The sequence below is a fragment of the Capra hircus genome (assembly GCF_001704415.2).
Source record: "Capra hircus breed San Clemente chromosome X unlocalized genomic scaffold, ASM170441v1, whole genome shotgun sequence".
Lineage (NCBI taxonomy): Eukaryota > Metazoa > Chordata > Mammalia > Artiodactyla > Bovidae > Capra > Capra hircus.
The window spans coordinates 20,989,296-21,003,816 of record NW_017189516.1 but is presented as its reverse complement, the minus strand read 5'-3'; the positions used below and the strand labels follow the sequence as shown (position 1 = coordinate 21,003,816).

Genomic DNA, 14,521 nt, shown 5'->3' with positions numbered 1-14,521 from the left:
GGTTGGTCCAATGGCGTGGCACGAGGAGCCGGGAGAGTGGACACCAAGTTTCTAATCACGGATCTAACTGTGTGACCTTGAACAATTCACTTGTTTGGCCCAGCCTGAGATTCCTGGGGACCACACCCATCTGACAGGGAGTGACGGCGACAGATGGCTATCCCCAAAATTCATGCTCCATCTTCCCTAGTGTTGAGCTACTGCAAAGCAGCTGCCCAGCCATAAACTACATTTCCCACCCCTTTTGCACAGGGATGGGGTCATATGGCCAGTCCTGCTAAATGGAGCTTGCGCTAAAATGATGTGTATACTTAACAAACAGTAGTGTTTTCTTCATGTGCCTTTTGTTCATCTTTTGGAGGTCAAGAGGCCCAAGAGAGGGAAGTCAGTTTACAAGGAGCCTGGGGTCCTCTGCCATACTTGGAAGTCCACCTATGAACCAGGAAGACAGGTTTTAGTTTGTGATGTTTATTGTTGTGTGACATCACTGGCATTGGGGTGTTGGTTGGTTACTGCGGAGAATTCATTCCTGAACACACACACAGTGCTGTGTGCACTGAATCCTCTGTGGAAATGGGCTCTGCAAGCTGAGGAGACCATGGACAGGGCAGCCTTCTTCCCAGAGACCTCCTGGCTTCTAGGTGCTGCTTGTCCTTTTATAGCAGACACAGCTCTGCCCAGCAGGAGGGGATAGGAGGGCATTTGCACCTCCAAGTTGGACATCAGTTCCACTTCTGGGGGTGGAGTGACCCTGGACATTTCTGGTGGCTGCTAGCATTTTTTTGGCTTATGGCCCCATCTCTCCAATGTCTTCCTCCATGGTCATAATGCCACCTCCTTTGTATGTGCATCTCCTCTCCTGTCTATCTCAAATCTCTCTCAGGCTCCCTCTTATAAGGACACTTGTGGTTACATTTAGAGCCCATCAGATAATCAAGATAATCTTCCTGTCTCTAGATCCTTCACTTAATCACATCTACAAAGTCTTTTTTTTTGCCATGTAAGTAACTGTCACAAGTTTCAAGAATTAGGAGGTAGATAATTTTCTAGGGCTATTAGTTAGACTGGGTTTTCCAGCTGGCGCTAGTGGAAAAGAACCCACTTGCCAATGCAGGACACCTAAGAGACATGGGTTGGATCCCTGGGTCACAAAGATTCCCTGGAGAAGGGCATGGCAACCCACTCCAGTCTAAATTGAATGCATTGGTTTTAAACACTGGCCAGAAAATGTTTGTTTGCCATTTCAACACATGGAAATAGTTACAGTGATGCATAAATTGCCATTTTCTGCAAAACGCTGTGCAATGCTGGTGTCAAAGACTAGGCAGTCACTGTTCATAATGGCTGTTGCAATTCCCTCATGAATAGATCGAGGAGTGGCTTCCCAAGCCAATCGCCGCCTATGAGCATTTAGCTCAAGTCAATAAGCAGAATTTTTAGCTTGCTCGCGTGTTCCTATCAGCTGTACAATCGCAAAGAATTGCTGGTGACCATCTTGGTTTTCCTGTTTCTCCAAGACTAGCATGAAGTCAAAGTCAAAACAGGACTGCACCATCATCCAGTCAACAGCACCAGGAAGATTAATGTCTATAGCAAGGAAAACTATATCCTCTCCCTGTAGGGTTGTCATGGACTCATGGTGATGCGTCAGATGTGGCACAACAGCACCCAAAGAGCCTTGCCATTTACAGGCAACACCAGGGAATGGACAGGAACAAGGCCTAAACTCACAGAGCTCTTCGTGGTCGGCCTGCCTTTTCTGTGTAGAGTTAGTTCACAGAGTTAGTTCACATCCAGAAGAGGAATATGTACATGCAAAAGTACTGAATTGGCCACTTTGTCCATAGCCAAGTTGCAAGTGGACCCCAATGGGCCCCGGCAAGTCGGACAACGTGTGAGCTTTGGGCGACAGTTGTGACAAATGAGACCGCCACATTGACAGGGAAAAATGGGCGGCAACACATAGTCAAAGCAGACCGGTCACTCATAAAAGACTCGCCAGGTCATAGTTGGCCACAGCGGTGTCAGTCAGGGCACGCACGCTCTGGGAGGATGGTGCACACATTGATTTTCCAGTTGGTACCACTGGTGCAGCCTCACAACTCATTTCTGTGGGCAGAGAGTGAACCTTGTCTCTTGGTCCTGGCTCAAAGGTGCTCCATCGCCAGCGCCAATAGCCACCACCTTTTGGCAGCACCAAAGCCTCTTCCTCAGGCCAACACCAAGAGGACACACTGGGTTGCTGCTGTCACTTGACAGTGCGCCCCTAAATGTCTGCCCCAGCTCTCCCTGGTTGCTGCAGTTTTGCACATCATTGCACCTCCCACCCCCACCGCCCCGTGCACTCCCACTAAATAACACACACAATGGCAGCAGTCGTCAGCAGGGGTGACCCCCCCGCATTCTGGCGGCCGGAAGGGGGCCGAGAACAAACATTATATTTAAAAGTATGTTTATTTATTTGGCTGCCCCGGGTCCTAGTTGCATGACAGGGAATCTCTGATCTTCATTGCAGCATATGGGATCTGTTTAGTTACATCCTGTGAAATCTAGTTCCCTGACTGGGAATTGAACCCAGGACCTCTCCTTTAGGAGCAGAGAGTCTTAGCCACTGGACCACCAGGGAAATCCTAAGAACAAACAATTTTAACCTGGGAAAACCAAGCTGTTTAAGGTAGCAGACCAGCCTGTCGAGCAATAGGCACATTGCCAAGGCCCAGATTAGCCCAGCCAGGCAGAGGGAAGAGAAGGAAATAGGCAACCTGGCAATATCCTGGTGCAGCTCCATAATCGTGTGTAATGGACAGGCTGAGGGCTGGCCTGTGCCTCTCACCAGACCTGGAAACTTGGGCTCCCAGCCCCTACTCATGCACTCAGGAAGGCAGGTCTCTGGACCACAGTGTCCCCACCAGCACAGGTCAGTGAGGGCTGACAGTGGTTAAGATACTGGCTTCTAGAGTTGGGTGACCTGGGACCCCTGGCAGGGTGGCCTTGTGCAGTTTACCTATCCTCTCTGGAGCGCCCTTTCCTATTTCTTGTACTCCAGGTAGTAGGTGTTTGCAAATGTTAGTAATTATGAATACCGAGAGGTATTATGAGCCTTGGGATATTTCAGGGGAGAGAGGTAAGAAGAATGTGGGGCCTCTAGGTCTGCATTTAGGGCGCCAGAGCTCACTTCCTCTTTTGTAAGCTGATTTAGTCTCTTATTGGTCAAGCTGGTTCAATTTGGTTTCTGTTACTTGTAAACAAAAGCATTTTATCTGATAACGATTTTTCTTTTTCTTTTTTTTTACATAGAGAATTAAGAAAAATTTTAAAGTGGAGGGTGTTGTGATGAAAAATTTAGCTGAAGTTCAGCAGTCTTTGTTTTTGTTTTTTTTTACATTTTGCATTTGGAGCAAGCAGAATGATGCCCTTACCCCCCAAAGATGTCCCGGACCTAATTCCCAGAACCTGTGAATGTGTTAGGAATTCCCAGGTGGCACTAGTGCCACAGATCCCACCTGCCAATGCAGGAGATGTAAGAGATGCGGGTTCGATCCCTGGCCGGGAAGATCTCCTGGAGGAGGCATGGCAACCCACTCCAGGATTCTTGCCTGGAGAATCCCGTGGACAGAGGAGCCGGACAGGCTACATTCCATAGGGTCGCACAGAGTCAGACACAACTGAAGGGACTGAGCATGCACCCACATGAATATGGTACATTACGTGGCAAAAGAAAAATCAAGGTTTCAGATGGAATTAAGGTTGTAAATCAAGTGACCTTAAAATAGGGAGAGTATCATAGATTGTTTGGTGGACCCAGTGTAATCACAGGGGTCCTTCAAAGTGAAGAGGGAGTCAGAATCGATCAGGTGGGAGAACTCAGCTGAAGTTATTAGCTTTCAAGATGGAGGAAGTAGGTCAGGAACTGAGGAATGCAGGGGCCTCTGAAAGCTGGAAAAGGCAAGAATACACAATTTCCCTTAGAGCATCTAGAAAGGAACGCATGCCTGCTAACACTTTGATTGGAGGCCAGTGAGACCCATGTCAGATTTCTGACCTCCAGAGCTGTAAGGTATTAATTAGTGTTGCCTTGAGCCGCTAGGTTTGTGCTGATTTGTTACAGCAGCAATAGGAGACTCATACAGCATCCTTTTATTTTTCTCCTCTTAATGTCATTGAAGAGAAACTCACCTTTGACTTCAACTAAGATACGTAGTATAAGCCCACTTGTGTAAATTGCTTTTATTTCTCTCCTTTCTCTCTGCACCCACCAATCTTGCCTTCTATCTGTGTACATGTGTAGAAAAACATGGTGAGAGAAAATGGTTATTTCTTGGTAGTGAGACAGAATAATTTTTTTTTAATTCTAGAAGTTTTTTGTTTCTTTTAATTAGAGAATAATTGCTTTACAATATTATGATGGTTTTGCCATACATCAACATGAATCAGCATTAGGTATACATATGTCCCCTCCATCTTGAACCCCCCTAGAGTGATTTTTTAAAAAAATATTTCATCTTTGTGATTCTTGGCACTTTTGGGGGGCTTTTATTTTTAATGAGCAGGCATTATTATCATTATTTTTACCCAAATGATAAGGCCATGTTTATTTATGTTCATTGCCGAAGTCGTGGCCACCATTGAGCAATCTGTGCATCCCAGATGAGGGCTCCTCAGCCAAGCAGCACAGCCCAGATCTAGCCTACTCCTTCCTCCTCTCCCCACATTGTAGACAAATAGATAAAATTTGTGCCTGGCTGTTCTGGGCTGAACTGTTTTCTTCCCAAATTCAGATGTTGAAGCCCTAGTCCCCAGGAGCTCAGAAGGTGACCATAACTGGAGATATGGCCTTTAAAGGAGTGATTAAGTTAAAATGAGGTCAAGTGGGCCCTAATCCACTATGATTGATATCCTTTTACGAAGGGCAAGATTCAGTTCAGTTCAGTTGCTCAGTCGTCTCTGACTCTTTGTGACCCCATGAATTGCAGCGCTGGGCCTCCCTGTCCATCACCATCTCCCGGAGTTCACTCAAACTCACGTCCATCGAGTCCGTGATGCCATCCAGCCATCTCATCCTCAGTTGTCCCCTTCTCCTCCTGCCCCCAATCCCTCCCAGCATCAGAGTCTTTTCCAATGAGTCAGCTCTTCGCATGAGGTGGCCAAAGTACTGGAGTTTCAGCTTTAGCATCATTCCTTCCAAAGAAATCCCAGGGCTGATCTCCTTCACAATGGACTGGTTGGATCTCCTTGCAGTCCAAGGGACTCTCAAGAGTCTTTTCCAACACCACAGTTCAAAAGCATCAATTCTTCGGTGCTCAGCCTTCTTCACAGTCCAACTCTCACATCCATACATGACCACAGGAAAAACCATAGCCTTGACTAGACGGACCTTAGTTGGCAAAGTAATGTCTCTGCTTTTGAATATGCTATCTAGGTTGGTCATAACTTTCCTTCCAAGGAGTAAGCATCTTTTAATTTCATGGCTGCAGTCACCATCTGCAGTGATTTTGGAGCCCCCCAAAATAAAGTCTGACACTGTTTCCACTGTTTCCCCATCTATTTACCATGAAGTGATGGGACCAGATGCCATGATCTTCGTTTTCTGAATGTTGAGCTTTAAGCCAATTTTTTCGCTCTCCTCTTTCACTTTCATCAAGAGGCTTTTTAGTTCCTCTTCACTTTCTGCCATAAGGGTGGTGTCATCTGTATCTCTGAGGTTATTGATATTTCTCCCGGCAATCTTGATTCCAGCTTGTGCTTCTTCAAGTCCAGCGTTTCTCATGATGTACTCTGCATATAAGTTAAATAAGAAGGGTGACAATATACAGCCTTGACACACTCCTTTTCCTATTGGGAACCAGTCTGTTGTTCCATGTCCAGTTCTAACTGTTGCTTCCTGACCTGCATACAGATTTCTCAAGAGGCAGGTCAGGTGGTCTGGTATTCCCATCTCTTTCAGAATTTTCCACAGTTTATTGGGATCCACACAGTCAAAGGCTTTGGCATAGTCAATAAAGCAGAAATAGATGTTTTTCTGGAACTCTCTTGCTTTTTCCATGATCCAGCAGATGTTAGCAATTTGATCTCTGGTTCCTCTGCCTTTTCTAAAGCCAGCTTGAACATCAGGGAGTTCATGGTTCATGTACTGCTGAAGCCTGGCTTGGAGAATTTTGAGCATTACTTTATTAGCATGTGAGATGAGTGCAATTGTGCGATAGTTTGAGCATTCTTTTGCATTGCCTTTCTTTGGAATTAGAATGAAAACTGACCTTTTCCAGTCCTGTGGCCACTGCTGAGTTTTCCAAATGTGCTGGCATATTGAGTGCAGCACTTTCACAGCATCATCTTTCAGGATTTGAAACAGCTCAACTGGAATTCCATCACCTCTGCTAGCTTTGTTCATAGTGATGCTTTCTAAGGCCCACTTGACTTCACATTCCAAGATGTCTGGCTCTAGATTAGTGATCACATCATGATTACCTGGGTCGTGAAGATCTTTTTTGTACAGTTCTTCCGTGTATTCTTGCCACCTCTTCTTAATATCTTCTGCTTCTTTTAGGTCCATACCATTTCTGTCCTTTATCGAGCCCATCTTTGCATGAAATGTTCCCTTGGTATCTCTAATTTTCTTGAAGAGATCTCTAGTCTTTCCCATTCTGTTGTTTTCCTCTATTTCTTTGCATTGATCGCTGAAGAAGGCTTTCTTATCTCTTTTGCTATTCTTTGGAACTCTGCATTCAGATGCTTATATCTTTCCTTTTCTCCTTTGCTTTTCGCCTCTCTTCTTTTCACAGCTATTTGTAAGGCCTCCCCAGACAGCCATTTTGCTTTTGTGCATTTCTTTTCCATGGGGATGGTCTTGATCCCTGTCTCCTGTACAGTGTCACAAACCTCATTCCATAGTTCATCAGGCACTCTGTCTATCAGATCTAGGCCCTTAAATCTATTTCTCCCAAAAAAGGACATCTTTTTTGGGTGTTAGTTCTAAAAGGTCTTGTAGGTCTTCATAAAACCGTTCCAGCAATAACACAGAGAGACCAGGTGAAGACACAATGAGTAGGTGGCCATTTGCAAGCCAAGGAGAGAGGCCTCAGGAGAAACTAACCATGCCAGCACTTCGATTTGGGGCTTTTAGCCTCTGGAACTGTGAGCAAATACATTTCTGATGTGTCAGCCACTCATCTGTGATATTCTGCTATGGCAGTCTAAGCCATCACTTCATGGGAAATAAATGGGGAAACAGTGGAAACAGTGTCAGACTTTATTTTGGGGGGCTCCAAAATCACTGCAGATGGTGACTGCAGCCATGAAATTAAAAGATGCTTACTCCTTGGAAGGAAAGTTATAACCAACCTAGATAACATATTCAAAAGCAGAGACATTACTTTGCCGACAAAGGTCCATCTAGTCAAGGCTATGGTTTTTCCAGTGGTCATGTATGGATGTGAGAGTTGGACTGTGAAGAAAGCTGTGAAGAAAGCCGGCCTCATTGTCCATCACCAACTCCTAGGGCTTACTCAAACTCATGTCTCTTGAGTCAGTGATGCCATCCAACCATCTCATCCTCTTTCTTCCCCTTCTCCTCCCGCCTTCAATCTTTCCCAGTGTCATGGTCTTTTCTAATGAGTCAGTTCTTCACATCAGGTGGCCAAAGTATTGGAGCTTCAGCTTCAGCATCAGTCCTTCCAATGAATATTCAGGACTGATTTCCTTTAGGATGGACTAGTTGGATCTCCTTGCTGTCCAAGGGACTCTCAAGAGCCTTCTCCAACACCACAGTTTGAAAGTATCAATTCTTCAGCTCTCAGATTTCTTTATAGTCCTCTCACATCTATCTATGACTACTGGAAAAACCATAGCTTTGACTAGATGGACCTTTGTTCGCAAAGTAATGGCTCTGCTTTTTAATATGCTGCCTAAGTTGGTCATAACTTTTCTTTTCTTTTTTTTTTTTTTTGGTCATAACTTTTCTTCCCAGGAGCAACATCTTTTAATTTCATGGCTGAAGTCACCATCTGCAGTAATTTTGGAGCCCCACAAAATAAAATGTTCTGAGAGGGCTGATTTAATGCCTCAAAGATACTTCATTTTCACTGTTTATAACCTCTCAGCAAACCTGTCAACCTGTGGCAGATAAGAATGGTGCTTATGACTCCTCATTTGACAGAAAAGACAGGCCCATGGGGGACCTAAGATTTGACCAAAGTCACACGTTTTCATACGGATCTCCAGACACCAGCCTTGAACATGGCATAGGAATGCTGAGATCAGGGACCAAGAAATACATCATCCTGTCTAGAACAGAGTCCCTCACATCAACAGTTTTCTTCTGGAATTATCACATTTGATTTTGGCCCTGAACTCTAAGATGTCCTCATCCTATTCAGAGAGCCTTTTAAAAATTTATTTTATTTTTAAAATTATTTATTTATTTTTGGTTGTGCTGGGTGTTCCTTGCTGTTAGTAGGCTTTCTCTAGTTGTAGTGATACAGGACTACTCCCTAGCTGCAGCGTGTGGGCTCCTCATTCCAGTGGCTTCTATTGTTGCAGAGCACAGGTTCTAGAGCCTGTGGGCTTCAGTGGTTGGGGCACATGGGCTTAGTTGCCCAAGAGCACGTGGAATCTTCCCAGACCAAGGATGAAATCCGTGTCTCCTGCAATGGCAGGTGGACTCTCAACCACTAGGGAAATCCAAAAAAAATGTAATTTTATATTGAGCTATAGTTGATTTACAATGCTGTGTTAGTTTCAGGTGTACAGCAAAGAAATTCAGTTATATATTTACATATATTGATTCTTCTTCCAATTCTTTTCCCATTTAGTTTATTAAAGGTTATTGAACAGAGTGAGACAACCTTTTATAAGTAAAAAAAGCATTGAAAACCTTTTTAAAAAATTTGCTAATGGTAATTTGATGGACACAAAATCAAATTGAACCCTTCCTGGCTCTCCCTCATTAACTCAAGGTTATGAAATTTTCATGGAATTTTAAAACACATTCATATTAATTAGAAAATGGCTCAATTTTAAGCTGCCAATATTGCTATTAGGTATTTTCTTAAGTTAAGAAAATATTCACCAATCATACTTGGGCTTACAGTTGACTGTGCGATGGTGAGGTCAGTGGGCATGCAGGGCCCTCAGGCATCACCTTGCAAGCCAGGTGGCAAAAGGCTCCAGGACCTGCCTGAGAGCCATTGCTCCATGTTGGGCGAGAAGAATGGGGGAGCTAGTTTCAACCTTCAAGCTGGCATTTGGCAGACACTTGCCTACATTTCTGCATGACCCCTCATGTTTGCAGAGAACCTGGTTGGAAGATGGACTAAAAGTGGTTGCCCCAGCAGGTCCCAAACTCCAGTGCCTGCAGGGTTCAGCATTTTCATGAATGAAGCCAGATAGGCAGTGGTCTCTGGGGGCACTGGGGACCCCATGTCCCATCTAGAGGGGCAGCCACTACCCAGCTCCCATATATGGCTGCTGTACGGGTGGCCAGATCTTCTGATATCTCAACAGAAACCAGATACTGCAGTTTAGTAGCGGATCTTTTACTAGTTGGTCACTAGTTAAAATTTTCAAAATCCTTTGCATCCAGTAGACTAGTGGGCAAAAGATTTGAACTGGCCCATTACAGAAGAGCTGCCCAAATGTTCAATAACCATGTTGAAGAGGAAAAGTTAAAATTTTACAGAACCTCCTGCTCCTTCTTGTCTCTGTAATTCAGCTTGCTCCTTACAAAGTCTGGATCATGTAGGTCACATAGTCTCAGAAAGTGGGGACTTACACAATACTAAGAACTGGATCTTATCTCAGTCGCCTTTGTCCTACTCTTTGCAATTGCCCAGCCCCTGCAAACTTGCTTAATCATGCCCGTCCGTGTAAAAGTCAGGCAGCCCCCTCCCCATCTTGACTGCTGTTCCTGCACACGTGAAACCCCTTAGTTCAAACCAGCCTATTAACACCTAGTGTTGCCCACTATAGTCTGTCTATAAAAACTATGTAATCCCTTTGTTCAGTGCTCAGAGCTTGGAGTGTTAGCTCCTCTGGGCCTGCTGGCATAATAAACCCGAGTTCTCCAACTCTTCTAGTGTGGTGCTTGGTTTCTTTAGTACTGGTTTCTGCGACAATGTGAAAGGTGTTCAACCTCATTTTTCATCAGGGAAAAGAAAATTAAAACCAAAAGAAGAACTTCACTTCACATCAGACTGGCAAAAAAGAAAAAATATTTTAATGTAATTCTACACTGTTGGTGGGAGGGCCAAATGAGGCAATCACTTTGGAAGCCATTTGGAATTCTTTAGGAAAGATTAAAGGGATACATCCTCTATGACCCAGAGATGACACTCTTTGCTGCACACTGAGTGGACTGTGTACCCAATGGAATGTTACAGTGTGATGAGGAGGAATATTACAGCTACACACAACAACACATATGCATCTCATAGACGTGCAGTTGAGAAAAAGAAGCAAGACACTAAAAATACTTAATGTATTAGTTCATTTATATCCTATTCAAAACATGCAGAGCTAAACTCTGTCTTTATGTTCACACATGTGAATGGTAAGGAAAAAGAAATGCAAGGCAGTCGTGACTACAGAAGTCAGGGGAGTGGTTCTATCTGTAGAGAGGACCATACACTTGGGAAGTGTCCCACCAAGGGTCTCTGTGGTCCTGGCCATGCTCTATTTCAGTGGCCAGTGACTATAACCTGTGGGCAGAGTCTTTTCTGCTGCCTGTATGTGTACAGCCATGAGCTATAAACAATGAAAGTTTTTACCTTTTTAAAATTATAAAAAATGAATTTAGCAAATTTTGTGATACATGAAATATACAGGAATTTCACATTTCAGTTTGTGTGAATAAAGTGTTATTGCAACATAGCCACCATCCTTCATTGACCTATTGTTTGTGGCTACTTTCATGATAATGACACAGTTGATTGGTGTGACAGAGACCATATGGTGTCTTGCAAAGCCTCAAATATTTATTATATGGTCCTTTACAGAAGAATTTACTGACATCTTCTAGCTCTATTTCTTCACTTAACAGGCAGTTTCATTTGTGTTTCTACTGTTGTGCAGTATAAATCTGATGAAACCCATTGTGTATATGTGTGTATAAATATGTGTGGTGTCTGGTGCCAAGGTATGGGGCAGGCTTATCAGGCATCCTACATATACAGGGCCTGTCCTGTATTTATTTTGTCCTATGTCCTTACATTGCCTTTGTCAGGATACCCCAAATCCTGTATATAGTTTTTATTTCAATATTCAATTACAAAAACTGGACCTGCATGTCTCTTGGCAAGAATACTGGAGTGGGTTGCCATTTCCAACTCCAGGGGATCTTCCCACCCATGGATCAAACTCACATCTCTTGTGTCTCCTGCATTAGCAGGCAGATTCTTTACCACTAGTGCCACCTGGGAAGCTGGCAAAAACTGCACAGTTGGAGCCATTTTTCTGCCACAGTAATTGGTTCTTTGTCTTTTTCCTTGTGTCCCTCAGCATGTGGGATCTCAGTTTCCCTTCCAGGGATCAAACTTGTGCTCCCTGCATTGGAAGTATGGAGTTTTAACCACTGGACCACCAGGGAAATTCCAGTATTTGGCTTCTTAAATTGCTAAAATGGCAACGCTACTGAAAAATCATACATCCCCAAATAAAGATCTAGAAAACCTCTTACAGTTGCTCCTGCAGGTTTGAGGGAGGAAAGACCAAAAAGGGTGACTAGAATGAAAAATACACACTGCAGAAAGGAAAAGGCTGTTTTGTGGGCAAAGTCTCAAGTTGTGACCAGATGGGGAAACAGTGGAAACACTGTCAGACTATATTTTTGGGGCTCCAAAATCACTGCAGATGGTGATTGCAGCCATGAAATTAAAAGACGCTTACTCCTTGGAAGGAAAGTTATAACCAACCTAGATAACATATTCAAAAGCAGAGACATTACTTTGCCGACAAAGGTCCGTCTAGTCAAGGCTATGGTTTTTCCTGTGGTCATGTATGGATGTGAGAGTTGGACTGTGAAGAAGGCTGAGTGTCGAAGAATTGATGCTTTCGAACTGTGGTGTTGGAGAAGACTCTTGAGAGTCCCTTGGACTGCAAGGAGATCCAACCAGTCCATTGTGAAGGAGATCAGCCCTGGGATTTCTTTGGAAGGAATGATGCTAAAGCTGAAGCTCCAGTACTTTGGCCACCTCATGCAAAGAGTGGACTCATTGGAAAAGACTCTGATGTTGGGAGGGATTTGGGGCAGGAGGAGAAGGGGACAACAGAGGATGAGATGGCTGGATGGCATCACTGACTCGATGGACATGAATCTGAGTGAACTCTGGGAGTTGGTGATGGACAGGGAGGCCTGGCGTGCTGCGATTCATGGGGTCGCAAAGAGTCGGACACGACTGAGCGACTGAACTGAACTGAACTGAACTGAATCACCATTTAGATATAACTTCAGCTGTGTGCTGCTGCTGCTACTAAGTCACTTCAGTTGTGTCCAACTCTGCATGACCCCATAGACGGCAGCCCACCAGGCTCCCCCATCCCTGGGATTCTCCAGGCAAGAACACGAGTGGGTTGCCACTTCCTTCTCCAATGCATGAAAGTTCAGTTCAGTTCAGTTCAGTTCAGTTACTCAGTCATGTCCGACTCTGTGCGACCCCATGAATCGCAGCACGCCAGGCCTCCCTGTCCATCACCATCTCCCGGAGTTCACTCAGACTCACGTCCATCGAGTCCATGATGCCATCCAGCCATCTCATCCTCTGTTGTCCCCTTCTCCTCCTGCCTCCAATCCCTCCCAACATCAGAGTCTTTCCCAATGAGTCAACTCTTTGCATAAGGTGGCCAAAGTACTGGAGCTTCAGCTTTAGCATCATTCCTTCCAAAGAATACCCAGGGCTGATCTCCTTCACAATGGACTGGTTGGATCTCCTTGCAGTCCAAGCGACTCTCAAGAGTCTTCTCCAACACCACAGTTCAAAAGCATCACATCATCATGATTACTTGGGTCGTGAAGATCTTTTTTGTACAGTTCTTCCATGTATTCTTGCCACCTCTTCTTAATATCTTCTGCTTCTGCTAGGTCCATACCATTTCTGTCCTTTATCGGCCCATCTTTGCATGAAATGTTCCCTTGGTATCTCTAATTTTCTTGAAGAGATCTCTAGTCTTTCCCATTCTGTTGTTTTCCTCTATTTCTTTGCATTGATCGCTGAAGAAGGCTTTCTTATCTCTTTTGCTATTCTTTGGAACTCTGCATTCAGATGCTTATATCTTTCCTTTTCTCCTTTGCTTTTCGCCTCTCTTCTTTTCACAGCTATTTGTAAGGCCTCCCCAGACAGCCATTTTGCTTTTGTGCATTTCTTTTCCATGGGGATGGTCTTGATCCCTGTCTCCTGTACAGTGTCACAAACCTCATTCCATAGTTCATCAGGCACTCTATCTATCAGATCTAGGCCCTTAAATCTATTTCTCACTTCCACTGTATAATCATAAGGGATTTGATTTAGGTCATACCTGAATGGTCTAGCGGTTTTCCCTATTTTCTTCAATTTGAGTCTTAATTTGGTAACAAGGAGTTCATGATGTGAGCCACAGTCAGCTCCTGGTCTTGTTTTTGTTGACTGTATAGAGCTTCTCCATCTTTGGCTGCAAAGAATATAATCAATCTGATTTCGGTGTTGACCATCTGGTGATGTCTATGTGTAGAGTCTTCTCTTGTGTTGTTGGAAGAGGGTGTTTGCTATGACCAGTGCATTTTCTTGGCACAACTCTATTAGTCTTTGCCCTGCTTCATTCCACATTCCAAGGCCAAATTTGCCTGTTTCTCCAGGTGTTTCTTGACTTCCTACTTTTGCATTCCAGTCCCCTATAATGAAAAGGACATCTTTTTTGGGTGTTAGTTCTACAAGGTCTTGTAGGTCTTCATAAAACCGTCCAACTTCAGCTTCTTCAGCATTACTGGTTGGGGCATAGACTTGGATAACTGTGATATTGAATGGTTTGCCTTGGAGACAAACAGATCATTCTGTCGTTTTTGAGATTGCATCCAAGTACTGCATTTTGGACTCTTTTGTTGACCATGATGGCTACTCCATTTCTTCTGAGGGATTCCTGCCCGCAGTAGTAGATATAACGGTCATCTGAGTTAAATTCACCCATTCCAGTCCATTTTAGTTCGCTGATTCCTAGAGTGTCAGCGTTCACTCTTGCCATCTCTTGTTTGACCACTTCCAATTTGCCTTGATTCATGGACCTGACATTCCTGGTTCCTATGCAATATTGCTCTTTACAGCATTGGATCTTGCTTCTATCACCAGTCACATCCACAACTGGGTGTTGTTTTTGCTTTGGCTTCATCCCTTCATTCTTTCTGGAGTTATTTCTCCACTGATCTCCAGTAGCTTATTGGGCACCTAATGACCTGGGGAGTTCCTCTTTCGGTATCCTATTATTTTGCCTTTCATACTGTTCATGGGGTTCTCAAGGCATGAAAGTGAAAAGTGAAAGTGAAATCGCTCAGTCGTGTCCGACT

General features: G+C 44.2%; 1 non-coding gene and 1 pseudogene across 1 annotated transcript; both read right to left on the bottom strand.

The window, feature by feature from the left end:
- Nucleotides 1–1,243: 1,243 nt before the first annotated feature.
- Nucleotides 1,244–2,107, bottom strand: LOC102174375 (annotated as a pseudogene).
- Nucleotides 2,108–2,553: 446 nt separating this feature from the next.
- On the bottom strand, nt 2,554–2,626 carry TRNAR-CCU. The gene has a single exon. It is a non-coding gene; the product is annotated as a tRNA-Arg (tRNA).
- Nucleotides 2,627–14,521: the final 11,895 nt, after the last annotated feature.